The 15706-nt window shown below is 31.1% G+C and overlaps 1 protein-coding gene across 2 annotated transcripts in view; it reads right to left on the reverse strand.

Moving 5' to 3' along the window:
- Vha100-2 (V-type ATPase subunit a family protein Vha100-2) overlaps positions 1–15706 on the reverse strand; it is a 117431-nt gene that overhangs the window by 59217 nt on the left and 42508 nt on the right. The window lies entirely within an intron of this gene.

The following is a 15706-nucleotide window of genomic DNA, read 5'->3' on the forward strand; positions in this document are numbered from 1 at the left end:
GTACTAACAGCGAATCCTGAAAGGGTCAGAGTCACTGACAACTACTTCCATCAACGGTGATTGAACTACGAAACTTTCTTGACATGTTCAATTACTACCATCCATGTGTCAAGAACGCCACCGTAGCTCCATTCCCCCCTTAGTGGGTATTGAAGGACCTCCAAAAAGAACGACAAAGCGCCTATCGACTGGACCAACAACGCAAAAGCTGCGACTGGCGAACCACATGTCGATCAATGTCAGCAAATGCAATTTTGGCAAAACAGAAGCATCATTCCTTGGGTACCGTACTAACAGCGAATCCTGAAAGGGTCAGAGTCACTGACGACTACTTCCATCAACGGTGATTGAACTACGAAACTTTCTTGACATGTTCAACTACTACCATCCATGTGTCAAGAACGCCACCGTAGCTCCATTTCCCCCTTATTGGGTATTGAAGGATCTCCAGAAAGAACGACAAAGCGCCTATCGACTGGACCAACAACGCAAAAGCAGCGACTGGAGAACCACATGTCGATCAATGTCAGCAAATGCAATTTTGGCAAAACAGAAGCATCATTCCTTGGGTACCGTATTAACAGCGAATCCTGAGAGGGTCAGAGTCACTGACGACTACTTCCATCAACGGTGATTCAACTACGAAACTTTATTGACATGTTCAACTACTACCATCCATGTGTCAAGAACACCACTGTAGCTCCATTTCCCCCTTAGTGGGTATTGAAGGACCTCCAAAAAGAACGACAAAGCGCCTATCTACTGGACCAACAACGCAAAAGCAGCGACTGGAGAACCACATGTCGATCAATGTCAGCAAATGCAATTTTGGCAAAACAGAAGCATCATTCCTTGGGTACCGTATTAACAGCGAATCCTGAGAGGGTCAGAGTCACTGACGACTACTTCCATCAACGGTGATTCAACTACGAAACTTTATTGACATGTTCAACTACTATCATCCATGTGTCAAGAACGCCACCGTAGCTCCATTCCACCCTTAGTGGGTATTGAAGGACCTCCAAAAAGAACGACAAAGCGCCTATCGACTGGACCAACAACGCAAAAGCAGCGACTGGCGAACCACATGTCGATCAATCTCAGCAAATGCAATTTTGGCAAAACAGAAGCATCATTCCTTGGGTACCGTATTAACAGCGAATCCTGAGAGGGTCAGAGTCACTGACGACTACTTCCATCAACGGTGATTCAACTACGAAACTTTATTGACATGTTCAACTACTACCATCCATGTGTCAAGAACGCCACCGTAGCTCCATTTACCCCTTATTGGGTATTGAAGGACCTCCAAAAAGAACGACAAAGCGCCTATCGACTGGACCAACAACGCAAAAGCAGCGACTGGCGAACCACATATCGATCAATCTCAGCAAGTGCAATTTTGACAAAACAGAAGCACCATTTCTTGGGTACCGTATTAACAGCGAATCCTGAAAGAGTCAGAGTCACTGACAACTACTTCCATCAACGATGATTCAACTACGAAACTTTATTGACATGTTCAACTACTACCATCCATGTGTCAAGAACGCCACCGTAGCTCCATTCCCCCCTTAGTGGGTATTGAAGGACCTCCAGAAAGAACGACAAAGCGCCTATCGACTGGACCAACAACGCAAAAGCAGCGACTGGGGAACCACATGTCGATCAATGTCAGCAAATGCAATTTTGGCAAAACAGAAGCATCATTCCTTGGGTACCGTACTAACAGCGAATCCTGAGAGGGTCAGAGTCACTGACAACTACTTCCATCAACGATGATTGAACTACGAAACTTTATTGACATGTTCAACTACTATCATCCATGTGTCAAGAACGCCACCGTAGCTCCATTTCCCCTTATTGGGTATTGAAGGACCTCCAAAAAGAACGACAAAGCGCCTATCGACTGGACCAACAACGCAAAAGCAGCGACTAGCGAACCACATGTCGATCAATCTCAGCAAATGCAATTTTGGCAAAACAGAAGCATCATTCCTTGGGTACCGTATTAACAGCGAATCCTGAAAGGGTCAGAGTCACTGATAACTACTTCCATCAACGGTGATTCAACTACGAAACTTTCTTGACATGTTCAACTACAATTTTCATGCGAATCTTAGTTGTTTTCCTGAAGTAGAGCTCATCTATACCTACAAAAAAGTATTACACAACTTTTCTGTAGCGCGTCAAATAAACTTACTAAAAATCAAAAACGCATTTTTAAGAAAAATCGACGGGGGGGTAGGTGCCTAAATTTTTCGACGAAAAAAAAAATTTCCAAATCGTTCTAAAATAAATATTTTTGGCTGTAGAGGTCAATTACAATCATTTTTGGTGAAGAGTCATATCGTCGAAATCTTACTCATTTCCTAGAAAAAAATTCGAGAAGGTGTGAAATTTTTCGACAAAATTAAAAAATTTCAAATCGTTCTGGAAAAATTATTTTCGGTTGCGTGGGTCAATTACAATAATTTTTGGTGAATAGATCTACCCCCGAAATCCTACTCATTTTCTAGAAAGAAATTCTTAAATGGTTCCCCAAAATTTCATGGAAATCTTTAAAATGTCGTAACTTCTGAACGGATTGGACGATTTTAATGTTCGAAAAGCCAAACGCAGCGTATTTTAGTGTAGAATATGTAGAAATTCTAAAAATATTCGAAAAGTCGTTCCTTAACCTCGTAAAGATAAAAAACCCCCATAAAAATGGTCCAATTTTCAAACAGCCATAACTCCTACAGTAGTGAATATATTGCAATGAAACTTTTATCTAAAATAGAGCCCATAGGTACCTACAAAAAAGTATTAGACAATTTTTCTGTAGGGTGCCAAACAAAATTACTAAAAATCAAAAACGAGTTTTCAAGAAAAATCGATAGGGACTAAGTTCCTAAATTTTTCATGAAATTGAAAAGTTTCAAATCATTCTGGAAAAATTATTTTCGATTGCAGGGATCAATTGCAATCATTTTTGGTTAATAGACATACCCTCAAAATCTTTACTATTTTTGAGAAAGAAATTCTTAAATGGTTCCCCAAAATTTCATGGAAATCTTTAAAATGTCATAACTCGTGAACGGATTGGACGATTTTAATGTTCGAAAAGCCAAACGCCGCGTATTTTAGTGTAGAATAAGTAGCAATTCTAAAAATATTCGAAAAGTTGTTCCTTAATCTCGTAAAGATAGAAAAACCCACATAAAAATGGTCCAATTTTCAAACAGCCATAACTCCTATAGTAGTGAATATATTGCAATGAAACTTTTATCTAAAATAGAGCCCATAGGCACCTACAAAAAAGTATTAGACAATTTTTCTGTAGGGTGCCAAACAAAATTACTAAAAATCAAAAACGAGTTTCAAGAAAAATCGATAGGGAGTAGGTTCCTAAATTTTTCATGAAATTGAAAAGTTTCAAATCATTCTGGAAAAATTATTTTCGATTGCAGGGATCAATTGCAATCATTTTTGGTTAATAGACATACCCTCAAAATCTTTACTATTTTTGAGAAAGAAATTCTTAAATGGTTCCCCAAAATTTCATGGAAATCTTTAAAATGTCATAACTCGTGAACGGATTGGACGATTTTAATGTTCGAAAAGCCAAACGCCGCGTATTTTAGTGTAGAATATGTAGCAATTCTAAAAATATTCGAAAAGTTGTTCCTTAATCTCGTCAAGATAGAAAAACCCACATAAAAATGGTCCAATTTTCAAACAGCCATAACTCCTACAGTAGTGAATATATTGCAATGAAACTTTTATCTAAAATAGAGCCCATAGGTACCTACAAAAAAGTATTAGACAATTTTTCTGTAGGCTGCCAAACAAAATTACTAAAAATCAAAAACGAGTTTCAAGAAAAATCGATAGGGAGTAGGTTCCTAAATTTTTCATGAAATTGAAAAGTTTCAAATCATTCTGGAAAAATTATTTTCAATTGCAGGGATCAATTGCAATCATTTTTGGTCAATAGACATACCCTCGAAATCCTAACTATTTTCGAGAAAAAAATTCCTTAGAAAAGAATATAATTTCAGGCCAGAAATGTCACTCGAAAATTTCAAGCATATCTTTAAAACTTCATAACTTCTGAACGGATTGAAGGATTTTAATGTTTCAAAATGCAAATAACGCGTATTTTAGTGAAGAATATGTAGAAATTGTAACAATATTGAAAAAGTTATTCCTTGAACCCGTAAAGATAGAAAACCCTCATGAAAATGGTCCAATTTTCAAACAGCCATAACTCCTACAATAGTGAGTATATTTAAATGAAACTTTTTTCTGAATTAGAGCTCATGGGCACCTACAGAAAAGTATTAGACAACTTTTTTGTAGGGGGTCAAATAAAATTATTAAAAATGAAAAACGATTATTTAGGAAATATCGACTGGGGGTAGGTGCTGAAATTTTTCGGCGACAAAAAAATTTTTAATTAAGTCTGAAAAAATTATTTTAGGTTGCGGGGGTCAATTACAATCATTTTTGATCATTATACATACCCTCGAAATCCTACCCACTTTCGAGAAACAAATTTGAGTAACTACTGAAATTTTTAGACGTAATTAAAAAATTTCAAATCATACTAAAAGAAGTATATTTAATTACACAGGTCAATTACAAGCATTTTTGGTGAATAAACATACCCCAAAATCCTATCAACTTTCGAGAAAAAAATTCTTTACGGAAAATCTAATGGTGAGGCCAGAAATGCTTCCCAGAAATTTTATGTGAATCTTTAAAATGTCATAACTCCTGAACGAACTGGACGATCTTAATGTTCAAAAAGCCAAACGTCGCGTATTTTAGTGTCGAATATGTAGAAATTCTAAAAATATTGGAAAAGTTGCTTCTTGATCCCATAAAATGTGAAAAACCCCATAAAAATGGTTCAATTTTTAAACAGCCATAACTCCTATAATAGTGAATATATTTCAATGAAACTTTTTTTCTGAAGTACAGCCCACAGGCACCTACAAAAAAGTATTAAACAACTTTTCTGTAAGACGTTAAGCGAAATTATTAAAAATGAAAAACGAATTTTTAAGGAAAATCGACAGGGAGTAGGTTCCTAAATTCTCTGGCGAAATTGAAATGTTTCAAATCACTCTGGAAAAATTATTTTCAATTGCAGGGATCAATTGCAATCATTTTTGGTGAATACACATACCGTCGAAATCCTAACCATTTTTGAGAAAGAAAATCCTTACCGAAAATCTAACCTGAGGCCTGAAATGGTCCCCCAAAATTTCATGCAAATCTTTAAAATGTCATAATTCCTGAACGGATTGGACAATTTCAATGTTCAAAATGGCAAACAACGCGTATTTTGACGAAGAATATGTAAGAATTCTAACAATATTGAAAAAGTTGTCCCTTGACCCCGTAAAGATAGAAAAACCCCATAAAAATGGTCCAATATTCAAACAGCCATAACTCCTGCAATAGTGAATACATTTAAATGAAACTTTTTTCTGAAATAGAGCTCTTGGGTATCTACGAAAAAGTATTAGACAACTTTTCTATAGGGTGTCAAACAAAATTACTAAAAATATAAAACGAATTTTTAGACAAATCGACAGGGTGTAAGGTGCCTAACTATTTCGACGAAATTGGAAAGTTTCAAGTCACTCTGGAAAAATTATTTTTGATTGTAGAGATCAATTGCAATCATTTTTGGTTAATAGACATACCCTCGAAATCATAACCTTTTTCGAGAAAAAAATTCCTTAGATAAAAATATAATTTCAGGCCAGAAATGTCACTCGACAATTTCTTGCGTATCTTTAAAACGTCATAACTTCTGAACGGATTGGAGGATTTTAATGTTTCAAACGGCAAACAACGCGTATTTTGATGAAGAATATGTAGGAATTCTAACAATATTGAAAAAGTTGTTCCTTGACCCCGTAAAGATACAAAAATCCCATAAAACTGGTCCAATATTCAAACAGCCATAACTCCTACAATAGTGAATACATTTAAATGAAACTTTTTTCTGAAGTAGAGCCCACAGGTACCTACAAAACAGTATTAAACAACTTTTCTGTAGGACGTCAAACAAAATTACTAAAAATCAAAAACGAGTTTTCAAGAAAAATCGATAAGGGGTAGGTGCCTAAATTTTTCGGCGAAATTGAAAAGTATCAAATCGTTCTGGAAAAATTATTCTCGATTGCGGGGGTCAATTATAATCATTTTCGGTGAATAGACATAATCCCGAAATTTTACCCACTTTCGAGAAAAAAAATTCAATATTTGCGGAACTAAGAATGCGTTTTTCATTTTTAATAAATTTGTTTGACACGCTTCGGAAAAGTTGTTCAGAACTTTCTTATAGGTAGCTATGAGCTCTACTTCCTCCTAAAAGTTCATTGAAATATATTCACTATTGTAGGAGTTATGGTCATTTGAAAATTGGACCGCTTTTATGGAGTTTTTCTCATTTTACTGACTGAAGAATCATCTTTTCGAATATTTTTGCAATTTCTACGTATTCTTCACTAAGATACACGTTGTTTGCATTTTTGAAAATTAAAATCCTTCAATCCGTTCAGAAGTTATGACGTTTTAACGATTTGCATGAAATTTTGGGGCACCATTTTTGGCCTCAAATTACATTCTCGGTAAGGAATTTTTTTCTCGAAAGCGCGTAGGATTTCGAGGGTATGTATAATGACCAAAAATGATTGTAATTATCCCCTGTAACTAAATATAATTGTTTTAGTGTGATTTGGAATTTTTTCATTTTGACGAATTTAGGCACCTACCCCCTGTCGATTTTTCTTAAGAATTCGTTTTTCATTTTTAATAAATTTGTTTGACACGCTACGGAAAAGTTGTTTAGAACTTTTTTATAGGTAGCTATGAGCTCTACTTCCTCCTAAAAGTTCATTGAAATATATTCACTATTGTAGGAGTTATGGTCATTTGAAAATTGGACCGCTTTTATGGAGTTTTTCTCATTTTACTGACTGAAGAATCATCTTTTCGAATATTTTTGCAATTTCTACGTATTCTTCACTAAAATAAACGTTGTTTGCATTTTTGAAAATTAAAATCCTTCAATCCGTTCAGAAGTTATGACGTTTTAACGATTTGCATGAAATTTTGGGGCACCATTTTTGGCCTCAAATTACATTCTCGGTAAGGAATTTTTTTCTCGAAAACGCGTAGGATTTCGAGGGTATGTATAATGACCAAAACTGATTGTAATTATCCCCTGCAACTAAACATAATTTTTTTAGTGTGATTTGGAATTTTTTAATTTCGTCTAAAAATTTCAATATCTACTCGAATTTTTTTCTCGAAATTGGGTAGGATTTCCGAGGTATGTGTATTCACCAAAAACGATTGTAATTCAGCCCCGCAACCGAAAATAATTTTTCCAGAACGATTTGAAATTTTTGAATTTAATTGTTAATAACTTCTTAACGAATCCACCATCAACAAATTGGTATTCTTGATTTTCGCCTTATTTTGGCCTCTAGAATCCCCCATTAAAATTTTTCCCAGGATTGTCGAACATCCTGTACGCGATCTGGTACTTCGTACAACGCGAAATACGAAAAAAATGACAAATATAAAATCTTTCTTTATTGTGAAAAAATCAAAATTCCAATTTATCCGTATTTTGTACATGGATGTGTAGTTTCTCTGTACAAATGGAGAAAAAAAAATCATTAATATCCAATGAGAAAAATAAAAAAACGTGCTATTTTTTAACATATTGTTTAAACAAATAAAAGTTTTGCAAATCTCTTTCCACCATCAAATTCGCCGTTTAAAAACCTAAATTTCATCCATTTGAAGCACACCCCTATCTCTAATAGTTTCCGAGATATTCAACAAAGTATGTTTCGAACCCCAACTTTGAGGGCTGATTTCAACCCCTTAAAGTGAATATTAGCAGCTAGAAAAAAATACGTGTCTAATAGATTTATGAGAACTACATAATTGCGAAGTTTCATCATAATTGGAGATTCACACCTCGGGATGGTCCCTTGTCAGTGGAAACGCAGCTTAAGAATCCACGTGCTGCGCTGGGATTCTCTGACGCGATTTCCACGAAACAAAAGAACGTAATTGGATATAACGTTTATTATATTTACACAATAGTGACGTTAATCCAGTTTATTATCAAATATGTAGATAAGACTTGATGAAACGAAGCTCTGCAATAAAACTCGATCTTATCACGCAACGATAATAACAAGTGTATCGCATTATTCGCTTGAACCTACGTGTGGCGAGATACATACATACTTTGTAATCAACGAATAAGAGATCCGCAACGTCACCAATAAATACCAAGAATCAACCTCGAACTTAAAATATTAAAATTAATCGGGATTAACGGAGCAATTTCATCGTAAGCCTATAATCGCCGCCGTTCCACTTACTAAATATTCTATCTGCAAACAGGTATCGACTAATCGACATTTTATCGACGATGTAAATGTTATTTACGCTGCCAGGAATTCGACTGCGAGGAAAGGTAGGAAAATAGGCGAAGAGAAGAAATACAATTGTTTCGGTCGAACGTAGAGGGTAGATAGGGTATGTATGTATGTACCATATGTGTACCTATCTACACATTCCTAATGCAATTTTATCGAGGACCAAACAGAATTGTTTACCGGTTCGTACCTCCGTGGAAGAGTCGAGATACCGAGGTACAAGATAAGTAAAACGACATTAAATTACGGAGTCTAGACCGTCAAGGCATAATAATTCCCTCTTATCGTTGTTACGAGAGTCGCTCGAAACAGGTGAAAATTTAAAACGTTCTTCTTATGTAATTATTGGAAATACATCTGGGTCGGTATAATAGAAAAAGTCTATGAAATTTTCTACTAAGAAATAATTAGGGACTAGATTTTGGAAAATTGTATTCTGGAATGACGAATAAAAATGTTTTATTCGCCCGTAAATGACAATATAAATAATTTATATATGTGATATTCCCTCTTATGTGATTATTAGAAATACATCTGGATCGGTATAATAGAAAAACTCTCCCATAGACGAAATTTTCTACTAAGAAGTAATTACGAACCAGTTTTGGGAAAATTTTATTCTCGAATAACGAATAAAAATGTTTCATTCGCTCATTGATAACAATATAAATAATTTATCCCTCTTATGTAATTATTAGAAATACATCTGGATCGGTATAATAGAAATTTTCTACTATAAAATAATTACGAACCGGATTAGGGAAAATTTTATGTTGGAATAACGAATAAAACTGTTTCATTCGCCCATTGATAACAATATAAATAATTTATCCCTCTTATCTAATTATTAGAAATACGTCTGGATTAGTATAATAGAAAAAGTTGAAATTTTCTACTAAGAAATAATTACGATAAGACATTGATAAGAATAAAAATAATTTATCCCTCTCATCTAATTATTAGAAATACGTCTGGATCAAAGAAATAATAAAAAACCAAATTTTGGTAAATTTTATTCTCGAATAACGAATAAAAATGATTCATTCGTCTGTAAATAACAATATAAATAATTTATCCCTCTTATGTAATTATTAGAAATACATCTGGACCAAAATAAAAATTACAACTCAGATTTTGGTAAATTTTATTCTCGAATAACGAATAAAAATGTTTCATTCGTCTGTAAATAACAATATAAATAATTTATCCTTCTTATGTGATTATTAGAAGTACATCTGGATTGGTATAATAGAAAAAGTCGACGAAATTTTCTTCTAAGAAATAATCTTGAACCAGATTTTGGAAAATTTTATTCCCGAATGACGAATAAAAATGTTTCATTCGCCCTTAAATAACAATATAAATAATTCATCCCTCTTATGTGATTATCAGAAATACATCTGAATCGGTAAAATAGAAAAAGTCGACGAAATTTAATTCTCGAATAACGAATAAAAATGTTTTATTCGCCCGTAAATAACAATATAAATACTTTATCCCCCTTCTGTAATTATTAGAAATACATCTGGATCGGTAGAATAGAAAAAGTCGACGAAATTTAATTCTCGAATATCAAATAAAAATGTTTTATTCGCAGGTAAATAACAATATAAATAATTTATCCCTCTTATGTAATTATTAGAAATACATCTGGACCAAAATAAAAATTACAAACTAGATTTTGGTAAATTTTATTCTCGAATAACGAATAAAAATATTTCATTCGTCTGTAAATAACAATATAAATAATTTATCCTTCTTATGTGATTATTAGAAGTACATCTGGATTGGTATAATAGAAAAAGTCGACGAAATTTTCTTCTAAGAAATAATCTTGAACCAGATTTTGGAAAATTTTATTCCCGAATGACGAATAAAAATGTTTCATTCGCCCTTAAATAACAATATAAATAATTCATCCCTCTTATGTGATTATCAGAAATACATCTGAATCGGTAAAATAGAAAAAGTCGACGAAATTTAATTCTCGAATAACGAATAAAAATGTTTTATTCGCCCATAAATAACAATATAAATACTTTATCCCCCTTCTGTAATTATTAGAAATACATCTGGATCGGTAGAATAGAAAAAGTCGACGAAATTTAATTCTCGAATAACAAATAAAAATGTTTTATTCGCAGGTAAATAACAATATAAATAATTTATCCCCCTTATGTAATTATTAGAAATTTTCTACTAAGAAATAATTACGAACCAGATTTCGGAGAAGTTTCTTTTCGAATAACGAATAAAAATGTTTTATTCATACGTAAATAGCAATATAAATATGTTATCGCTCTTATGTAATTATTAGAAATACATCTGGATCAAAGAAATAATTATGAACCAGATTTGAGAAAATTTCATTTTTGAATAACGAATAAAAATGCTTCATTCGCCCATTGATAACAATGTAAGTAATTTTGTCTATCTTATGTGATTATTAGAAATTCATCTAGATCAAAGAAATAATTACGAACCAGATTTAGGAAAATTTTATTCTCGAATAACGAATAAAAATGTTTTATTCGCCCATTAATAACAATATAAATAATTCATCCCTCTTATGGAATTATTACAAATACATCAAAGAAATAATTACGAACCAAATTTGGGAAAATTTTATTCTCGAATAACGAATAAAACTGTTTCAATTCGCCCTCAAATAACAATATAAATAATTTATCCGTCTTATGTAATTATTACAAATATATCTGCATCGTTATAATAGAAAAACTCTCCCATAGACGAAATTTTCTACTGAGAAATAATTACGAACCAGATTTGGGAAAATATTATTCTCGAATAACGAATAAAAATGTTTCATTCGCCCATTGATAACAATATAAATAATTTATCCCTCTCATGTAATTATTACAAATACATCAAAGAAATAATTACGAACAAAATTTGAAAAAATTTAATTCCCGAATAACGAATAAAACAGTTTCATTCGCCCTTAAATAACAACATAAATAATTCATCCCTCTTATGTGATTATTAGAAATGATCACCCATAGATGAAATTTTTTACTAAAAAATAATTACGAACCAGATTTGGGAAAATTTCATTCTCGAATAACGAATAAAACTGTTTTATGTGATTATTGGAAATACATCTAGATCGTTATAATAGAAAAAGTCGACGACATTTTCTACTAATAATTACGAACCAGCTTAGGGAAAATATTATTCTCGAATAACGAATAAAAATGTTTCATTCGCCCATTGATAACAATATAAATAATTTATCCCTCTCATGTAATTATTACAAATACATCAAAGAAATAATTACGAACCAGATTTCGAAAAATTTTATTCCCGAATAACGAATAAAACAGTTTCATTCGTCCTTAAATAACAACATAAACAACTCATTCACTGTCCATGGACGGATCGATGGATCGATCGAGGACGTATCGTGATTACGCGCATTCGAACGAGACGATCGCGTGCGAAATTTTCTACTAAGAAATAATTACGATAAGACATTGATAAAAATATAAATAATTAATCCCTCTGATGTAATTCTTAGAAATACATCTGGATCAAAGAAATAATTACGAACCAGATTTGGGAAAATATTATTCTCGAATAACGAATAAAACTGTTTCATTCGCTCATTGATAACAATATAAATAATTTATCCCTCTTATGTAATTCTTAGAAATACATCTGGATCAAAGAAATAATTATGAACCAGATTTGGGAAGATTTAATTCTCGAAGAACGAATAAAAATGTTTTATTCGCGCGTAAATAACAATATAAATAACTTATCACTCTTATGTAATTATTAGAAATACATCTGGATCGGTACAATAGAAAAAGTCGATGTTTAATTCTCAAATAAGGAATAAAAATGTTTTATTCGCCCGTAAATAACAGTATAAATAATTTATCCCCCTTATGTAATTATTAGAAATACATCTGGATCGGTATAATAGAAAATGTTGAAATTTTCTACTAAGAAATAATTACAAACCAGATTTGGAAAAATTTTATTCTCAAATAACGAATAAAAATGTTTTATTCGTCCGTAAATAACAATATAAGTAATTTATCCCTCTTATGTGATTATTAGAAATAATCACCCATACATGAAATTTTCTACTAAGAAATAATTACGAACCAGATTTCGAAAAATTTTATTCTCGAATAACGAATAAAAATGTTTCATTCGCCCATTGATAACAATATAAATAATTTATCCCTCTCATGTAATTATTACCAATACATCAAAGAAATAATTACGAACCAAATTTGAAAAAATTTAATTCCCGAATAACGAATAAAACAGTTTCATTCGTCCTTAAATAACAACATAAATAACTCATTCACTGTCCATGGACGGATCGATGGATCGATCGAGGACGTATCGTGATTACGCGCATTCGAACGAGACGATCGCGTGCGAAACCTCGTTCCAACGTTAATTAACGAAACGAGCGTACATTTCCTACGAACTGTGGGAAACTATCCAGCACACGAGTCCCTCGTAAACGCGCGACGAGCTCAAACGATCCTCATCGCGTCAACATCGTTAACGTTTTCTCCTTTTCTCGTTTCCTTCTTCTTCTACTCTCAACCCACCACCCACAATGCATGAAACTATCAACGATGCGAATAATTACTACCTGACACCTCATTAATACGCCTCGAGACGAACATAATTCTCAGTTGCCAATCACACCAATCAAACAAACATACTTGGCCTACGTTTATTCATTTCGATGTCTCTCTCGAATATTATTCGGGAATAACAATTTTCTAAACAATAAATTTCAATTTTACTACAGTTACAAAAATTGTAAATAGTAGTTTCTATTTAATTTACGTTTTTCTTAATATTTTAGCCACAATATGCTCGTCTTTGGCACTAATATCTAATTTAGTTTACTGCTTCCAACAATACAAAATAATAAGTCCTCGTGTTTACGATAAAGAACCTTCATTTTTCGAGATAATGGAAAGACAAGGCAATCTTTACGCAGTATACTCAATCATGCTAGTCACTTTCAAACTTTGATAACTTGGAAAACTCTTTTTCTTTTTTTTTTAAGACAGATGGAGGGAGAGCTGTGATACGATGAATTTTTATACCTAATAATTTAAAATTAATTCGAAAATTAGTTTTCTAAAATTCTCCAAAAAAAATGTCCATAATAGCTGTGATACTACGAATTTTTAAACCTAATAATTTAAATTTAAAATTTAAAATTAATTTGAAAATTAATTTTCTAAAATTCTCCAAAAAAAATGTCGATAATAGCTGTGATACCACGAATTTTTATACCTAATAATTGAAATTTAAAATTTTAAATTAATTTGAAAATTAGTTTTCTAAAATTCTACAACAAAAATGTCCACAATTGCTGTGATACAACGAATTTTTATACCTAATAGTTGAATTTTTATACCTAATTTTAAATTTTAAATTACTTTGAAAATTAGTTTTCTAAAGTTCTTCAAAAAAAATGTCCATAATAGCTGTGATACTACGAATTTTTATACCTAAAAGTTGAAATTTAAAATTTAAAATTAATTCGAAAATTAGTTTTCTAAAATTCTCCAAAAAAATGTCCACAATAGCTGTGATACGACGAATTTTTAAACCTAATAGTTGAAATTTTAAATTTAAAATTAATTTGAAAATTAGTTTTCTAAAATTCTCCAACAAAAATGTCCACAATAACTGTGATACTACGAATTTTTAAACCTAATAGTTGCAATTTAAAATTTAAAATTAATTTGAAAATTAGTTTTCTGAAATTCTTCAAAAAAAATGTCCATAATAGCTGTGATACGACGAATTTTTATACCTAATAGTTGAATTTTTATACCTAATTTTAAATTTTAAATTACTTTGAAAATTAGTTTTCTAAAAGTCTTCAAGAAAATGTTCATAATAGCTGTGATACGACGAATTTATAAACCTAATAGTTGAAATTTTAAATTTAAAAGTAATTTGAAAATTAGTTTTCTAAAATTCTCAAACAAAAATGTCCATAATAGCTGTTATACCACGAATTTTTAAACCTAATAGTTGCAATTTTAAATTTAGAATTAATTTGAAAATTAGTTTTCTAAAATTCCCAAAAAAAATGTCCATAATAGCTGTGATACCACGAATTTTTATATCTAATAATTTAAATTTTAAAATTTAAAATTAATTTGACAATTAGTTTTCTAAAATTCTCCAAAAAAAAATGTCCATAATAGCTGTGATACCACGAATTTTTATACCTAATAATTTAAATTTTAAATTTAAAATTAATTTGAAAATTAGTTTTCTAAAATTCTCCAAGAAAAATGTCCATAATAGCTGTGATACGACGAATTTTTAAACCTAATAGTTGAAATTTTAAATTTCAAATTAATTTGAAAATTAGTTTTCTAAAATTCTCCAAAAAAAGTGTCCATAATAGCTATGATACGACGAATTTTTAAACCTAATAGTTGAAATTTTAAATTTAAAATTAATTTGAAAATTAGTTTTCTAAAATTCTACAAAAAAAATGTCCATAATAGCTGAGTACTGCGAATTTTTAAACCTAATAGTTGAAATTTTAAATTTAAAAGTAATTTGAAAATTAGTTTTCTAAAATTCTCCAACAAAAATGTCCACAATAGCTGTGATACGACGTATTTTTAAACCTAATAGTTGAAATTTAAAATTTAAAATTAATTTGAAAATTAGTTTTCTAAAATTCTCCAAGAAAAATGTCCATAATAGCTGTGATATGATGAATTTTTAAACCTAATAATTGAAATTTTAAATTTAGAATTAATTTGAAAATTAGTTTTCTAAAATTCTCCAACAAAAATGTCCATAATAGCTGTGATACCTCGAATTTTCATACCTAATAATTTAAATTTTAAATATAAAATTAATTTGAAAATGAGTTTTCTAAAATTCTACAACAAAAATGTCCACAATAGCTGTGATACAACGAATTTTTATACCTAATTTTAAATTTTAAATTACTTTGAAAATTAGTTTTCTAAAATTCTCAAAAAAAATGTCCATAATAGCTGTGATACAACGAATTTTTAAACCTAATAGTTGCAATTTTAAAATACAAAATTAATTTCAAAATTAGTTTTCTAAAATTCTCCAAAAAAAATGTCCATAATAGCTGTGATACGACGAATTTTTAAACCTAAAAGTTGAAATTTAAAATTTAAAATTAATTTGAAAATTACTTTTCTAAAATTCTCCAAAAAAAATGTCGATAA

This window comes from Colletes latitarsis, chromosome 13 (genome assembly GCF_051014445.1).
Source record: "Colletes latitarsis isolate SP2378_abdomen chromosome 13, iyColLati1, whole genome shotgun sequence".
Taxonomy (NCBI): domain Eukaryota; kingdom Metazoa; phylum Arthropoda; class Insecta; order Hymenoptera; family Colletidae; genus Colletes; species Colletes latitarsis.